This window comes from Salvelinus alpinus, chromosome 29 (genome assembly GCF_045679555.1).
Source record: "Salvelinus alpinus chromosome 29, SLU_Salpinus.1, whole genome shotgun sequence".
NCBI lineage: Eukaryota > Metazoa > Chordata > Actinopteri > Salmoniformes > Salmonidae > Salvelinus > Salvelinus alpinus.
In genome coordinates this window covers 36,976,726-36,987,823 of record NC_092114.1, presented here as the reverse complement: position 1 = coordinate 36,987,823, position 11,098 = coordinate 36,976,726, and positions in this window count along the sequence as shown.

Sequence of the window (11,098 nt, the reverse complement as noted above, 5' to 3'; positions counted from 1 at the left end):
AGATGTATACAAAGGGTCTGGGGCAACAGAAGACGAACAGCAGAGGGGCTAGTGATTTTGGAGATGGGAAACGGGGGGAGAGTTTGCGGGATCCCACCCGGAGGGGCGGATCCCGGGTGGACAGCCATACCTTCTGCACGAGACAATACTGGCGATCCGCCTGTCGTCAATAACTGGAGGTGGTCTTAAGGAGGGCAGACCGGGCTCTCCTCCAGGTACGACGACAGCGGCGGACAAACATCTGGGCAGAAAATATGCCGACCTCTTCCTGCTTAGGGAAGAGCGGGGGCTGATACCCCAGGCAACACTCAAAAGGAGCTAGACCCGTGGCAGGGAAGCGTGTTGCGGGCATTTTCAACCCACACCAGCTGCTGGCTCCAGGTGGTGGGGTTGGCGGAGACCAGGCAGCACAGAGTAGTCTCCAGATCCTGGTTGGCTCGCTCCGACTGGCCGTTGGACTGGGGATGGAATCCGGAGGACAGGCTGGCGGACGATCCAATGAGGGTGCAGAACACATTCCAGAACCGAGACAAGAACTGAGGGCCCCGATCAGAGACCATGTCGACCGGGAGTCCATGGATCCGGAAGACGTGATGCACCATGAGCTGGGCCGTCTCCTTGGCAGAGAGTAGTTTGGGGAGAGGAATGAAGTGGACGGCCTTGGAAAACCGATCCACCACAGTCAGGATGGCGGTGTTGCCATCAGATGGGAGAAGACCCGTGACAAAGTCCAGGGAGATGTGGGACCAGGGACGGTGAGGGACAGGCAGAGGTTGGAGGAGACCAGCCGGAGCTTGTCGAGAAGTCTTGTTTTGTGCGCACACCGTGCAAGAGTCGACGAATGTGAAGACGTCAGGGACCATGGTGGGCTGCCAAAAGCATTGACGCACAAAAGCCAGGGTCCGGCAGGAGCCCGGGTGGCAGGCCAGTATGGAGGACCGTGAAGTGGACCGCGTCAGGCACAAACATCCGGTTACCTGAATGTAGAGGAACCGGTTCAACATGTCGCGGAGAACATCATTTACCAGAGCCTGGAACACAGCAAGGGCGTTGGTGAGGCCAAATGGCATGACCAAATACTCGTAGTGGCCGCGTTGAAGGCAGTCTTCCACTCATCACCTCCTGCATCCGCACCAGGTGGTAGGCGTTCCGTAGATCCAGCTTGGAAAACACGGTGGCCCCCTGGAGCGGCTCAAAGGCCGAGGAGTTGAGTGGTAGCGGTTCTTCACCGTTATGCCATTGAGTCCCCGGTAGTTGATGCATGGGCGCAATGCCTTGTCCTTGTCCGTCAATCCCACAATCATATAGTCGGTGCGGCGGAAGCGAAGTGGCCTAGGCCTTGTTGAACACCTCCCAAAGGTCCTGGTATTCCACGGGAATGGCAATGAGGACCCGGGCACCTTCCGAGCCCCCAGGATGACGTCCTGGGGCAAGTTTCGCTGACTTCAGACACTGGACGTGGCAGAATGGACTCCAGCCCATGATGGCACCAGTAGACCAGTTGATGAGGGGATTGTGTCGCTGGAGCCAGCAGAATCCCAAAACCACAGGAATCTGAGGAGACTTGATGAGCAGGAATTGAAAAGTCTCGCTGTGATTCCCTGACACCCGTAGGTTGATGGAGTGGTAATATGAGTGACCCGGCCTATAGAGCGCTCGCCCAGCGCTCTAACATCCATGGGAGTGGAGAGGGGCTGAGTGGGGATGTTCAGCTCGGAAGCCAGAGTTAATGAGGACCCGGAGAGATTTAGACTGGTTTCCCCACAGTAGAATGGCATGAAAAGGGGTGGGAGCAAGGGAAGAATGAAAGTTCTCCATATGGCCCACCAGAGTACTCGCTCCTACCAGTGAGCCTGGTCTTTTTAAAAGGACAAGAGGACACAGAATTACCAAGAGTCCCGCAATACAGACAACTCTTCATGTTGATCCTGTATTGCCGTTCCGCTGGCGACAGCCCAGCTCTACCTAGTTGAATAGGCTTGGGAAGCGGTGACCCAGTCTTCGGCGACTCTCGGGAAGGTCGGGAAGCCTTGGGTTCTCTCGGCAACGGGATCGTCAGGGACTTCCGGGATGACTTGGAAGCAAAGTGAAATCCCTGGACGTACAAGCAAAGTCAAATTTCCTCTCCCTCCGTCGTTCCCGTAGTCGCTCATTGATGCGGATAGTCAAAGCGATGAGGGAATTGAGAGTCGTAGGTAACTCCCGAGCTGCAAACTCGACCATGACCACCTCTGAGACGCTGTGCGAGAACATATCGAACAGTGCTTCCTGGTTCCAAGCACTCTCCGATGGTAACGTGCGGAAATCAACCGCATAGTCTGCCACGCTGCGGGAGTCCTGCCGAAGCTGAATTAGCTTCTGGGCAGCTTCTCTCCCAGAGAAAGGGACACAAAAAACCTTTCCAGACTAATGCATATGGCCGGCTGTTGTTCCCATACAGCAGTAGCCCAGGTGAGAGCCCTCCCGGACATCAGCGTGATGAGATGGATCACTCCAAGATAGTCTGAGGGGAAGGAGGAGGGCACACTGAGCTAGAAACGCCCAACAGGTGCTCGGCTCTCCATTGAAGCGTTCCGGGAAGGGGGGGTAAGCAGGGCTCCCGAGAAGGTGGAGTAACCAATGAGATGGCGCTGCTAGCAGCTGGGTTACTGAGGGGTTACCACCGTGGTAGGCTGCCTCCCAAACAACCCACGGAATTGCTCCAGCAAAATGTCCAATGCCCAGACAAACAGACAAACAGAGAACACAGGTATAAATAAATACACAGGGGATAATGGGGAAGATGGGCGACACCTGGAAGAGGTGGAGACAATCACAAAAGACAGGTGAAACTGATCAGGGTGTGACATTATCTTAATTTGTCATCCAAACTGGTTGCATTTCAGATGCAGTCTGGCTATTAGGTAATTTTCCATAACAAGGAACTGTATGTACCCAAGCTCCCCTCTATATTTTAAAACGAAACTTCAGATTCCTGTTATGAGGCGTAGAGGCAGAGGAACAGACAGATGCAGCAGTGTTGGAGAAAACATCTGAAAAGTTTGTCTGAGGTTTGTGCTCTTTATACATATTATTTCATCTTCAGGAAGTTTTTAGAAAACTGTTATACGCTTTAAAGGAATTCATATAGGACATATCAGGGTATTACACTATAGCAGGGCTCTCCAACCCTGTTCCTGGAGAGCTACCCTCCTGTAGGTTTTCGCTCCAACCCCAGTTGTAACTGACCTGATTCAGTTTATCAAGCAGCTAATTATTAAAATCAGTTGTGCTAGATTAGGGTTGGAGCGAAAATCTACAGGACAGTAGCTCTCCAGGAATAGAGTTGGAGAGCCCTGCACTATAGCATATCGAATGCAGTGACATGAAAAACACTGCTTTTATTGATTTTCAGAGTGATGATCTAATTGTATGCATATACAAAATTGTTTCACCACAGTAATTTATAAAAAATATAACAATACATTTTGTAATGAAAATAGTTTTTTCCCCCAATAGAGACACCTTTTCTGTGAAATGTCTGCTTGCCAATTCACAGTAACCAGTCAAAACAGGTTCATGTGTGTTGTGTGTGTTCACCAGGCTAACCCATCCTGAACTCCTAAATATAGTCACTGTCTCTGGGGGTGAGAGCCGGGGGACAACACAATGAATCTTACTCAAGTCATCAGCTCTAAGATATTAATTGCTAGGTGGGTCGTTCTTGAATTGCGGTGGCATTTGTGTCACTCGCAACCATAAAAAACCATACAATTACAAATAGTTACACCTCATACATGTTTATTTTATTTTATATTGTACGTGTCTTCTTTGGGAAGACACATTTCAGTTGAATACATTCAGCTGTACAACTGACTAGGTATCCCCCTTTCCCTTTATCAGTGATAAAACATCATGCAAGGTCTTTATACTGCAAAACTTTATTTTATAAGCAAATTGGCTTGTCCCAGTAGTGATGAGTTATCTTTGAACAAGCTTACATTCTATATCTGTGTAGAGAAACAAAGTAATCTTGTGAGATCAGGATGGTTCATACAAAGCTAGTGATGAGTAGAGTTGTAGTGACATGTTTTGGGGATTAAGAGATCTATTATTTTGAATGCTAGAAAGTAAACAAAATTATTTCATGTATTGCATAGATCAATAAAAACAAAGGTTATTAAAATATATATATTTTTACAAATATGTTTCCCTTAGTTTTATGTCATTAGTGTTACCACCGTAAAAATCACCAATTACTAAAGATATACAAGGACTTTGAGCATTCCCTCCAATGACAAACTGATATCAGGGGAGGACTCTATATTATTAAAATTATATAATTATTAGTAATTGTAGGCAGGCTTCTTTCAAACAGTTTTACACACCTTGTTGATTGATGAGTGGGGACTTCCTCCTAGGATGTAAATATCACACCCATTTTCTTGAGTGGCTGGGGCATGTTGTATGTAAACATCACACCCACTGTTCTGATTACAGTATCGTGGATGTGAGGGGTCCTAATTTCTGTGTGCAGACATGTTGTGAAAGGTTTTGGTGGGGTGATCAAGGGGATATTGTACTGGGGCCTATGGTGACATGGTGGGGGTTTATGTGATTGGTTAGTATTTTCTGAAGTATCTGTTCTATATCTGAGAGATACAGTATACAGTAAAAAAGATCAGGAAATTGTTTTTAGTTTTTTTTAAACGCTTTGGTACTATTTTCACAAATATGTGGTAAAATTTCACAACTCTTAGTACCAAACTCAATACAGATCATCAAAAAAGGCAGTTTTTTTCAAAACGTTAAGCACATTTTCAATTGACTAATTACACACAAAATCAGTTACTTTTTCACCAAACCTGATCAGTGTTTCATCTAGAAATACCTTTCATATAAAGTCATTCTCTTTCACAATGCAATGCTCACAATACGTATTCATATGATTATCTCCTAAATACATTTGACCATCACTTAATCCAACTGCTTTTAATGGTTAATTACTTAACCGTTTGGTAAACCTATAGATTTGAAACTAGTTTGTCTACTATATGGATATTGAGAACTAAATAAATAAAATGTGTTTGTAAAGTATAAACATCTAAGTTATAGGTATGATACATGATAACGGTTATTGCTAATTGATTTCACATAGTGGTCACCACAATTGGTCACCATATAAAAAGGGTGTGTGTGAACATTTGCAATTTCTTTCAACATGGAGCAGGATAGACAGCAAGGGAGAGGAGCTCGTGGACAAGGGACCGTCAGAGAGGTGGGCATGGGCCCCATCAGAGGTTAGAGGTGGGCATGGGCCCCATCAGAGGTTAGAGGTGGGCATGGGCCCCATCAGAGGTTAGAGGTGGGCATGGGCCCCATCAGAGGTTAGAGGTGGGCATGGGCCCCATCAGAGGTTAGAGGTGGGCATGGGCCCCATCAGAGGTTAGAGGTGGGCATGGGCCCCATCAGAGGTTAGAGGTGGGCATGGGCCCCATCAGAGGTTAGAGGTGGGCATGGGCCCCATCAGAGGTTAGAGGTGGGCATGGGCCCCATCAGAGGTTAGAGGTGGGCATGGGCCCCATCAGAGGTTAGAGGTGGGCATGGGCCCCATCAGAGGTTAGAGGTGGGCATGGGCCCCATCAGAGGTCAAATAGATGGGCATAGGCCGCGTCAGAGGTAGGCATGGGCCCAGTCAAAGAGGTGGGCATCAGAGAGAGGGAGGCAGATGGCAGGGAACTGTTGTGTCTAAAGAAGCCTAATGAAGTCCGCGCCATCATTGTTGACCATGTGCCGAGTGCTGTAGCGCGTAAAAAAATGTCCGTCCTTGTTTGCAACACTCAGTACTGAGTTCCAAACTGCCTCTGGAAGCAACATCAGCACAATAACATTTCGTCGGGAGCTTCATGAACTGCGTTTCCATGGCCGGGCAGCCGCACGCAAGCCTAAGATCACCATGCGCAATGCCAAGCATCGGCTGAAGTGGCGTAAAGCTCGCCGCCATTGTACTCTGGAGCAGTGGAAACGCGTTCTCTGGGTGATGAATCATGCTTCAACTTCTGGCAGTCCGACTGACGAATCTGAGTTTGGCAGATGCCAGGAGAACACTACCTGCCAAATGCATAGTGGCAACTTTAAAGTTTGATGGAGGAGGAGTAATGGTCTGGGGCTGTTTTTCATGGATGTAGCTATGGTCCTGCACAGAGCCCTGACCTCAACGCAATCAAACACCTTTGGGATGAATTGGAACGCCTACTGCAAGCCAGGCCTAATCGCCCAACATGAGTGCCCGACTTCACTAATGCTGTTGTGGCTAAATGGAAGCAAGTCCCCGCAGAAATGTTCCAACATCTAGTGGAAAGCCTTCCCAGAAGAGTGGAAGCTGTTATGGGGGGACCAACTCCATATTAATACCCATGATTTTGGAATGACATGTTCAATGAGCAGGTGTCAACATAGTTTTGGTCATGTACTGTAGTGTATACTTCCATACATTTTTTTCAACTGATACCAAGGAACCTTCAGACGAGTCTTGTGAGGCCTGTGGGCATCCTAGAGCAAAACAACCGACACATACATGTTATGATTGCTGTTTTCCTAAACTCTAGTTCTACATAATGTAACTGAAAATGTATAGATGTTCTTACATTAAAATGGTTATAGTACCTCCTACCAAAATAAACCATTTGTTTAAATAAGAATACTGTATACCGCTGCATAGCTCATAATGATAACAACATCTGACACCTAAACAGACAAAAACTAGTAACGGGCCTTGTTGAAGACATTGTTACAACTTCATTAAAGCCTTTAAAAGGAGTTCATGAAACCATCTAACCATGGATGAATCTATACATATTGATTACGGAAGACAAGTGCCACACATTGATTAACTATGCACATTGTAAAAAAACTAAACATTTGTTCCATTACGTGGTATTAGGAATGGTGTTGTTCATATAGATCTTGTTGGATTTGTTGAATGTAAATAGGATAGGTCTACATTTTAAATGATACACTCCTGTTGTAGTTTGTGATGCGTGAGTGGTGGGGTCTGAAGATGTTGTTGATGTAGCTAGCTATTACAGCTGTAGTTTGTGAAAGTGAAGTGGTGTGTATATGAACTGTTTTGGACTTACCCCATTCTACTTTAGTATTAGATGAATATGCTTTTAAACAACTCTGATAACATTAGAAAACATGTCTACAACTCACAAGTATTATTTAACAAGCACATTAACGCGACAGACAAGTACAGTATCTGAACCGATTCTCAATATTCACCCGAGTGTGATTCTAAAAAAAAGAGTCAACTTTTGACATGTACTTTACTTTCGCTACTTTCACATAGTATTATTCCGAGTCAGTGTATGCAGCATTAGATACTGTGGTGATGTGTTGTATTGCTTACATTTTCCACATGCGAATAGTCCTTCATTGGCCTATATGGATAGCGCTAAACTGAAATGTTTCTTATAGAAGAAATAGTGAATGCATAAGCATGGTCACAATTCAGCTATCATAGCAGTGCCGTTGAACAAGAGCATGCACACTTGTTATTTTGTTTGGAATTTAACTCTGCATCCCCAACCATTACAAAAATAAATCGCAATCTGGGTCAGGTGGGCATAATTTGAAAGCTTGTTCTATTGCCAACATAACTAGGTAATTTATAAAATACGATCTTACAGTGTTAGGCTTTCACAAGGCAATTCTGACCAAACCGTTTAATTTTGGTGGGCAAAGAAAGGAGTCATGAGCACATTCAGGTGTTTGTTCTGCAGCAAATGTTCTTCACAATAGACAAACGTGCCCTTCTGTAACTGTACATAAAACATACTATTCAAAAACGTTGACACTGTATATGAAATTAGTTTTATGATATGGAAATGTGAAGTGTACTTTTGTTTGGCTTGCTTGTATGACATCAAAGCGGTATTTATTAGAATCCTCAACGTCTCATCTTTCAAAATGCATTCTGTCCTCTTAATTTACAGCATTTCCCTCTTTCAGACAAGGAGTTGGAGCCACACCAATGCTCAGCCCTAGCCTATGTGCTGCTGATGTCAGAGGAGAGGATGGATGAGTTTGACCTGAAGAGTTACAATACCTCAGCAGCCGGTCAACAGCGGCTGATACCTGTCCTGAAGAACGTCAGGAGTGCCAGGCGAGTACTGCTGCAAGGGATGAAGACATTGTATTGCCTTAAATCGTGCTCCAACGATTCAAATTCATAGCCATTAATGTACTCCTGTCACCCATGTGTTTAGCCTGGACAACTGTCATCTTAATGAGGAGTGCTGTGAAACTCTGGGCTCAGCTCTCCAGTCACCCGACTCAGACCTGCGAGAGCTGGACCTCAGCTACAACGACATGGGAGACCCAGGAGTTCTGTGTCTTGATACTGGACTGATGAGTCCACACTGCAAACTGGAGAAACTGGCGTGAGTCATTTATAATACACAGCCATAAGAATTTACAGTTGTTGCCAATAAAAAAGACCAATAGTATTAAACATGGTGCTACTGCCTCTACACTATGGTGGTATGAAATATTTAATCTATTGCACACTATTCATGACATCATGATTAACCATGTGGAAGGTGTGATTGTTTTTTTTCTAGCAATGTGTAGAAAATTGACAAGTACAGTTTTAACATCCTGTAACAAAGTTTATATTGATATATAAACCTCTTAATTTCTTAAGATTTGCTGGCTGCAAGCTCACAGATAAATCATTTGAAGTTGTGGCCTTTGCTTTAATGTCTGGGCACTCAAACTTGAGAGGTGGATTTGAGCTACAATGTGGGTGATTCAGGAATACAGCTGATCTGTGATGGACTAGTTCGCCCTCACTGCAAACACTAAGGTAAGTGGCGATGTCTGGACCAGATTGACTGAATATGTACCAAACATTTTCAGTGGGGAATAAAACATAACATGAAAAGCTAAATTAAGTTTGGGAATAATTATTGCTTTATTCTACCAAACAGGCTTGCTGGCTGTAATATATCCAGAGAATCTTGTGAGACTCTGGCCTCAGCCGTGGATCTGCCAACGGGAGAGCTAACAAAGCTGAGCCTCAGGTACAATAACGTTGGGAGGTCAGAGATTAAGAAGTCGTGTGCTGCTGGACAGAGCTGTGCACTTTGGGAACTAGACTTCAACGATTTGGAGGAATCTGGAGCGTGGTTCCTCAATGGACTTCTGTGCCAACAATGTAGGCTAGAGAAACTAGCGTGAGTGGAGATGTTTGCTTATCATCATCCTGACTTCATATTTTTGGATTTTGCGACCACACTTCCCTGACTAGCGGTGATCGTAATGTATTTTGTTTGCTTTGAAACGTGTAAATAAATTATCCTCAGTATCGCTAACATCCCTCCCTCTTCCTAATAGATTGTCTGGCTGTAATCTGACACATGAATCCCTAGAAACTCTGGCCTCAGCTCTCCAGTCACCATCTGATTGAGCTGGACCTCAGCTACAACAACCTGGGTGACTGAGATTCAATTGCTGGGAAATGGCCTGAGAAGTCCACATTGCAAACTTGCCAACCTAGGGTAAGTGCCGTTACAGTTTATTCAACAATTCTAGTAGTAATATTCCCATTTGTGGAGTTTATCATGGGTGAACTCGTATGGGTTTATAGTATGGGTGAACTAGCAGTACCAATACATGTTTTGAATAAATATGCAACATCTCACTAACATTTATGCAAGGGTACCATTACACTAAATAAACTAATTACTACAGATTGGCTGGCTGTTACCTTTCATATGGATGTTGTGAAACTCTGGTATCAGCATTCATGCCTCAAAACACATGCCTGAGAGAGCTGGACATCAGCTACAACAACCTTGGGGACTGTGGAGTGTACCTGCTCTGTGCTGGACTGACGAGTCCACTCTGTCATATAGAGATACTGCAGTGAGTATTGTTGTGTGTACCATACAGACAAGTCAAAATGTTCAATGAAGGCACAAAAATCCATGTAGAAACATTTTTGTAGTGTCAATTTTATAACAAGTAATTGTTGCCTCAGCTTGCAATGCCTCACTTTATAGCATTTCTGGGCCTGTGCAGGTTTGATATAACCTTAATATTCTACCTTGTCTCTTTCTCGTAGTCTGAGGGAGTGTAATATGACAGGTGTGTGCTGTTCAGATTTGGCCACAGTTTTGTGTTCATCCAACTCAAAGCTGAAAGAATTGGAACTACGAGACAACAACCTGCAAAACTCAGGAGTTGCACTTCTCTCTGCTCTGCTCAGAGACATACATTGTGAAGTACAGAGATTGGGGTAAAAGCAGCTTTGCAGTGTAGAATTTTAGTAATGATAGATACTGATTAAGCAAAATGGCAGGGTGAAACTGTACTGCATTATCCTATTTTTTTTTTTTTTTTTTAATGTACCCCAATTGTGTGATATCCAATTGGTAGTTACAGTCTTGTCCCATTGCTACAACTCCCGTATGGGTCGATAGCCATGCGCCCTCCGAAACACGACCCTGCCAAGCCGCACTGCTTCTTAACCCGGAAGCCAGCCGCACCAATGTGTCGGTGGAAACACCGTACAGCTGGCGACCGAAGTCAGCGTGCATGCGCCCAGCCCGCCACAAGGAGTCGCTAGAGCACAATGGGACAAGGACAACCCGGCCGGCCAAACTTTCCCCTCACCCAGAACTCCCCTAACCCACAAATTGTGCATTTAAAACTCCCTGGATTTACAAAAGAAAATTCATTGATTCCCCCCCCCTTGATGGATTTGCTCTGTAATTTTTATTTTTTTAAGTTCAGAATGCAAAGTTGCGCCCTTCTCTTTTGTTTAATCCGCTTTCTGAGAATCTGACATTTCTCTAAAGGGAAATGTTTTTCCAACACATATCAGATGCTAGGAAGGGGACAAGTTCTTGATTTTGTCTCTTTGCAGGTTGTCTGGCTGTAGAATCACAGAGGAAGGCTGTATTTATCTGGCTTCGGCTCTGAGATCCAACCATTCACACCTGAAAGAGCTGGACCTGAGTTACAAATCACCCAGGCGACTCGGGAGTGAAGCAGCTCTCTGCTGTACTGGAAGATCCAGTAAGAACGAGCAAAACCTTGATACTGAAAAAAA